Raw genomic sequence first — 6854 nt, forward strand, 5'->3', positions numbered from 1 at the left:
TCTGAGCACTGACAGTGCGCAGTGAAGCTCGCAGAATGCAGGCTGGGGGGCAGCCCCATGCTCCCTGGACCCAGTGTCCTCCTGCAGGGCACGGAATCACAGCTGTTCCCACAGCCCTGGCCACTGGGACAGGTGCGAGGTAAGGAAAGAGACAAGTCACTTGGAAAATCAAACTTGGCCACAAAAATAAACTCTGAGGTTTGCAGATGAGCTATTTCTAGCCCAGGTGCCAAACGAGGCTTTGTAGCTAGAGTGAGCTGCAGTGTGTGCCCCACTGCAGCCCCATTAGTCGAGGGGCGCTGCCCCATGTGTACGCTCTTCCTAAATCCTTTGCTTCCAGAAATGGAGAAAGAGTCTACCCCGGGCATCTCTACCTCTGACCAATGATCTCAGTGTGTTGTTCTCCGTGGAGCCGAGTCTCGCAGACCGAGGAGGGCAGACAGGGGTGGCACAGTTGCTGCCCCGGGAAGAGTGATGCCACCCCTGCCGTCCCCTCTTCGTCCCAGTCCCGTCTCAGCTCGCAGATGCTGTGAACTGACTGAGCCTCTTTTCTGGGCCGAGGAGAGCTCTCGGCAGAACCGGCTGCAATTTCCTGCTGCAGGGTCACTGCTGTGCACTGTGGGTGGGGAAGGGGTCTCCAACCCTCTCTCTTGGGAGGCCTGACAGGGGCAGGAGCTATGCTCAGGGCCCAGAGCTATGCCCAGGGCCCAGCCAGGGGAAAGCAGGACATTTTCCATTCTTTTCACCTCATGGAGTTCCAGAAAGGATTGCCGGTGACTTTAAAGGATGCACGGAAGACAACGCAAGTCAAAAGCAGAAGAGAGGAGTGGGAAATGGCCCTGGAGCTGCTGCCTCCATCAGACCATATGTAGAAACCCATATGTTTGCTACAGGCGGGTCACAGCTTGGCCTCCAGGTGTGGCAGTGCCTCTGACCTTGGCTTCCTATTAGAATTGCCTGGGGAGCTTCACAAAAATACCAGTGCCTAGGTCCCATTCTGAGAGATTTTGATCTAACTGATTTGGTGTGAAGCCTGGATATCAGGATTTAAAAAATTTCCCTGGGTGATTTTAATATGCAGCCAGGGTTGAGAGACTTGGCGGAAGCAAGCGAGGATATGATCCCTTACAACGTGATTAAATATGAGACACTATGACAGTGGCTCAGCAGAGGAATATGTCTGTGCTGAAATCAGATGCATTTCTCCCAAGGGTCCTAGCGAAGGGGTCATAGTGGCAGGATAAACATTAACTGGCACAGAATCCTAAATATGGGCACAGCGATGTAATCTACAGGGAAACAAGATCTTCTAGCAGCCCGTAGGGTCCATGTCGAAGCATGCCGGGGTGCGCTGAAATGAACAGGGTTGTCAGTGTGACATGGCCAAGGTACCCAGATTTCAGATGGCTTGATCCAAGGGGTAGATTTTAGACTATCGAACAGAGCAAATAACCTACACGTTATCCAGGAATTTCGTTTTGTGAAATATCTGTATCTTCCTATGAGGTTGCCTTGTTTTAGCCAGGCTGCATCTGAGATGGGACTCAGGCTGGTAACTGATCCTCAGGACTCAGCTGGAGAAGCTGTGGGGGCCTTAGGACAGCAGTGCCATCACAGAATCAAGCCCTGGGGACTGCTGACGCAGAGGGATGAGAGGGACAGTGGAGGAAAACCTTGTGGCAAAAACACCTACACGTACAGGCAGAAAGAGGAAGAGGGCCGGAGTGGCCAGAAGGATGGAGTGGCACAGCCCACCCAAGCCACAGGGGAGCTGGGTTCAGCTTCTCCACGAAACCAGCAGGGGAGACCACTTGCTGATCCTGATGTGGGCAAGCTGGAGGCCTGAGGGCAACAGGAAAGGTGGGGAACGGCTGCAGGGACCGGCTGGGGGATGGACCAGTGATGCATGCATGAGGCCTAGGCAGGGCTGAGGGTTTGGCTAAGGCTCCCCCGGAGAATCTATGCCTGAGCCAGCTGGCCTGGTTACACGGCCTCCTCATGGGTCTTCGTGCCCAGATGCCCCGTTGAGGTAGAGGCTGCTGAGGTTCTCAGGACGGGGCTGGGAGAAGCAGCAATAACAAAGGACAAATGGACAACAGAGGGTATGTGTTGGTGGAAGTGGCGTGGAAATGTCTGTCCACAGGCCTGTCCTTGGGGTGGAAGCCACGGAGGCCAACGAAGGACGGTAAGAAAGGAGAGGAGGGAGGAGGGACTGGAGACCCGACGAAGCCAGGCTGTCTGGAGCGAGCGTGCGAAAGAAAGCGAAGGACAGTAAAGGGGGACAAATATGTGGCGACAGAAAGAAATCTAACTACGGGAGGTGAACGCACAGTGTAAATATATATGTGCCTTACCGTTAAAGTGTACGGCTGGAACTTACTGGATTTTGTTAACCAACGGCACCATAAAAAAAATATATATATATATAAATTAAAAAAAAAGAAAGGGTGTAAAGGACAGGGAGTGTGGCACCTTCGGGACAGCTTTGCTGGGTGAAGCGGCCCTGAGTGCAGCAGTCCCGGGCACAGCGCACAGCCCTCTCTAGCAGAACAATTCCAAGTCTCGTTAGCCCTGGAGACATGTGCAGTGTCCTCCCAGGATGCAGGACATGCAGCGGGGCAAAGGGCCTGGGGATCGGGCAGCACTAAGACATTAGCGGGGATGCAGGCTGGGGATGTGCCCGGCACACTCCTCAGCACAGGTGACGGCTGGTGTTTGCCCTTCATCACCTCCAGAGCCTAGGTGTCTGTTAATGCCATTCTTGGCTCAGCCTTCCTTTCTACACAAACTAAGTCCCCGCTTTACCTCCCGTCAGCCCCATCTCCGCTAGGGTCACACACTGCAGTGCAGGTATCAGATTTCACTCCCGCTCACTGGTTCTGGCATCACCCTCTTGGTTACAGGGGTGATTTTCATCAAACCACTGACAAGCAGAAAACGGCCCTCCATGCTTTGCTATGAGCCGGCCCTGTTTGGGAGCAGGGCACAGAGCCCAGTAACCTGGCCCAGTTTCCACAGGTAAGTGATAGATTCTTCCACTGGGCGCCAGGGTCCGTAGTGGCCTGTGGAACCTTCCTATCTTCTTGGGAATCGATACGCGTTCTGCACGTGAGGGAAAAACACAACCCCGCACCAGGCCACGTGCTGTGGTGCTCCCAGGAACAGTGGTGGCTGAGTGTGGAGTGACGTATTTACTGAGAGCCCCAGCAGGTGCTGAGTGGGAGTGGTGGAGGGGACAATACAGGGATGAATCAGATGGGCTTCCATCCTCCAGGTACCGGCAAGGTGGTAGGGAAAGCCGACAGGGGTTTAAGCGGGGACACCAGACTGGCAGACGCAGAGATTTAAACCCCACAAGGGGTATATCCCGTCAGGTATGCCCAGTCCCTCCCCATCCTAAAATACATGCTTCTAGAAGGCTGCGATGAACGAGAGCCATGTGCTACTCTGTATCAGTAGCAGGGGACAGAGGACCCCCAAATCAGAACGATCAAGCCCATAGCCCCGTTCCATCTCCTTTACTCCCTGTCACACTCACGGCATCTACAACCGGAAGGCATAGTCTAGGCAAGCTGACTTCTGTGAAGATCATCTCCTGAATCCTTTCCCAGGCGCTTCACTCCGCCTCCGTCCCCTCTAGGAGCTGGGAATGCCGCAGTCACCCAGTCCACGACAATCACAGGAGCAAGCCATGCCCTAGCGCCTGGGACAACCAAACAGGACAGCTGTCCAGCTGGTCGGCGGTGCCATTAGGCATGTGCCAACAGCCCACCAGCTCTCACAGTCAGGAAGCCATCTGCCCCTGCTGGCCACCACCACTGGGCTGCTGGGTGGCCGCAGTCTGGATGCACAGTGGACGTTTCTCCCATTTCGGCGGCTGATCCAGGCCCAGCCTGGAGCCTCCTCCTGCTTCCTGCTGACAACCACAGCTCCAGGCAGCCCAGGGTCCCAGAGCTGCATTTCCTGGTCTCTGTGCAAAGGTTCTGGGGATGGAGGGCCATCCCCAACCCCACTGTTTCTCAGTTCTAAGAGAAAGCTCTCTGGCCAGCAGAGAATCTGGACATGGCAGGAGTCGTCCACAGGCCCTGCTGTGGAAGGAAGCAGGAGTTCAGGCGTAAGAGGACCCCAGGTCGAGGCCACGAGGCTCCGGATCAAAGGGCACCAGTATGTGGCACTGCTGAGAACGCAGCAGTCCTGGGCAGCTATGGCCGGCCCGTGCTCGCCCAGCCCAGTCCTTGCATGTTATGCATAGGTGGCTTTCGCTCATGGACTTTTAAAGGCTAAGTGCCACCAAGACATGCTAGACTAGGCCGGCTCATGCTCAACTGTCCTAAATTCCAGTGCCCAGGCCCCCACCCTCCAACCTGCATTCCAGACCCAGCCTCCTGCCCCTTGAGCAATGGTAAATGGGCTGAGTGTTGGCAACTCCAGCTCCAGGCTCCCCAGAGGCTTCTGCAGGCACATTTCTGGCCTGCTGGGTGGGCCTAAAGCATCCTTAAAGCAGATCCTTCAGATTTTTCCCTCATGAAGTGGGCCATGTTCTCCCTAATTCTCCTGGCTGCTTGGTCTTCCTAATCTAGGTTTGAAACTCCTGAATCAAAATTTTAGGCCAGACCTTTATAAATTCAATCCAAGGAAATCATCAAACGACTATGCAAAGATATATTTACAAAAATGTTTGTTGTGGTATTATATGTAAGAGTGAAATATAAAAATACACTAAATGTCCATCATTAGGGCACTAATTAGGCAAATAATGTAGATGATATATATACATATGTATATTTTAAAGATAGCACCTAAGATTATAGGAATTACTATATAAATACATATATATATATACACATATATATACGCGCGCGTACACACACACATACACACACACACGAAGCCTTTAAAAATGCTATGATCTGTATTTACTGATATAAAAATGGCACCTGTGACATTTTGTGAAGTCAAAATAACACATCACCAAGTGTACATATAGTGTACATATAGTGCGATCCCATTTGTGTGCGTGTTCGTGTATGAGTGTGTGTGTATGTATATGTGCACACTTTACGTATGTGCATAGGGAAAAAGCCTGGAAAGAGACAGCAAAATAGTTATTTCTCGGGATTATAGTAATTCCTATAATTTTAGGTGCTATCTTTAAAATATTTTTTATAATGAACAAATATTTTAATGACATTTACAATTCTATTTTAAAAAACGAGAAAAGTTAAATTACAACATTAGAATTACAGTTTTTGATGAGCTTAAAAGTCACCTAGCTGCTGACTGCTCCCAGATCCACCTCCTGGGGATCCCGAGGTAAAGGAGAATTTCAGCAACGCTTGTAGGTTGATTCCAGGAGAACTGGGCCCAGGTGGTTTAGCCAGGCTCTGGGCACCAGTTAATCCCACCTCTATGGTAAAAATGTCACCGACCAAAAGGGCAAGAGGACTAGCTCCATTTCCTCACTTCCCTGAGAAAATCAGTGCTAGAGAAGATAGTGCCTAGGTGTGATGCCTTTCTTATTTGTCAGCTCAGGTGAGCTGAGCAGAGACCTACCTTGCGCCGCCCGTCTCTGGCAAACTCGGGATTCGTCCCCAGGATGCAAAACCCTCGATGGCCACCAACACTTAGCACAGTGTGAGCATCACCAGGAGGCCAGACAGTCTAGAAAGAGACAGGACAAAGGTGAGGGTGGGATGAGGAAAAGGTATCATCTTTTGCAAAATAATCTCTTTGGAATTCCAGTATCTTAGATGGCCCCCACCCTAAGTAGAAGCTTGTCCCTCTCCTGGATTTTCCAGTGTGGACGATCTCACACAGGGTGTTCCTGAAGTCTGCCACAGCACTCCCAGATAAGGGGGGCCAACTGGGTAGCAGAGAACCCCAAGGGGGCAGACGCTAGAGATCCCTCCCCCATCCCTCAAACACACAGAGCCCTAATCCCCGTGGTGGACTAATAAGGGAGAGGATATGGCTTTGCCTTCTATCTAATTCAAACCAAGAAACTCCAGAGATCAGAAAAAATAAGAAATTGAAGTCTTTAATCTAACGCTGAAAAGAAAACAGGACTCAAACTCTAAAATTACAAAAACAAATCGTTAGGTTTTTTTAGACAATAGGCAAGAAGACCTTGAGGAGCCAAAAGATGGGTTCCTTGGAGAGAATTTTCTTTAAAAATATATAGATTTAATACCTGAAACAAAGAGGCTATCTGTTACAGAGAGGTAGGGCTATTCCTAGACTCCTTTTTCAAATGTAATCTATGTGAAAGCCATCTTCACGACAGGAAATGGCATCCTCCCCTGCAAAAACGCACGACTGTCATTACCTGAGAATCAATATATTTTTCTAAACTGAATATATCATTATCAATTGATTTTCCTTTTTCCTCTTAGCACTCCAGAGTCCCGGATAGCAGGGGAAAGCTTTAATGTGATATGAAGGATTTGGACAGGTAAATAAGTTATTGTAAACTAATTCCACTATATGACGAGCTTTTCTCTGACAACGCACTGGGTCTTTCTCAGAGCCTCTCAGACTAAGCTTTTTCAGCTGCCACTGACAGAGACACACGCCAGCCATATCAAATAGCCATTTTAAAGCTGAAGGTGGCAAAAATGTTATTTTTCCCAAGGATAGAATGTTCCCTTTACTATTAAGAAATAACCTCTGTGAGAAAGCAAAATAAGCCAAGGTCACCATTTAATTCTGACACAGAGCCAAAGTCATGAGTACATTTCCTCTACCAAGTGTATGTGAAACACATGGATAAATCTATCCTTTTGGCCACAAAGTATTGGCAGTAACTGGTGGTAAGAAGAAGATCGATGTCTTTCTGGGAAAGATCTTTGGCAGGG

At 50.0% G+C, this 6854-nt stretch overlaps 1 protein-coding gene across 2 annotated transcripts in view; it reads right to left on the reverse strand.

Annotated features, from left to right (window-relative positions):
• Positions 1-5637, reverse strand: part of KLHL29 (kelch like family member 29) — a 226120-nt gene extending 220483 nt beyond the window's left edge. The window contains exon 1 of one of the 2 annotated variants that reach the window (XM_023528542.1): positions 5554-5637. The gene's annotated coding sequence lies outside the window, so the exon portion shown is untranslated. The remainder of the gene's footprint in view (positions 1-5553) is intronic. The other variant, XM_011356584.2, reaches the window with a different exon arrangement.
• Positions 5638-6854: the final 1217 nt, after the last annotated feature.

The sequence above is a fragment of the Pteropus vampyrus genome, unplaced genomic scaffold (assembly GCF_000151845.1).
Source record: "Pteropus vampyrus isolate Shadow unplaced genomic scaffold, Pvam_2.0 Scaffold28, whole genome shotgun sequence".
Classification (NCBI taxonomy): domain Eukaryota; kingdom Metazoa; phylum Chordata; class Mammalia; order Chiroptera; family Pteropodidae; genus Pteropus; species Pteropus vampyrus.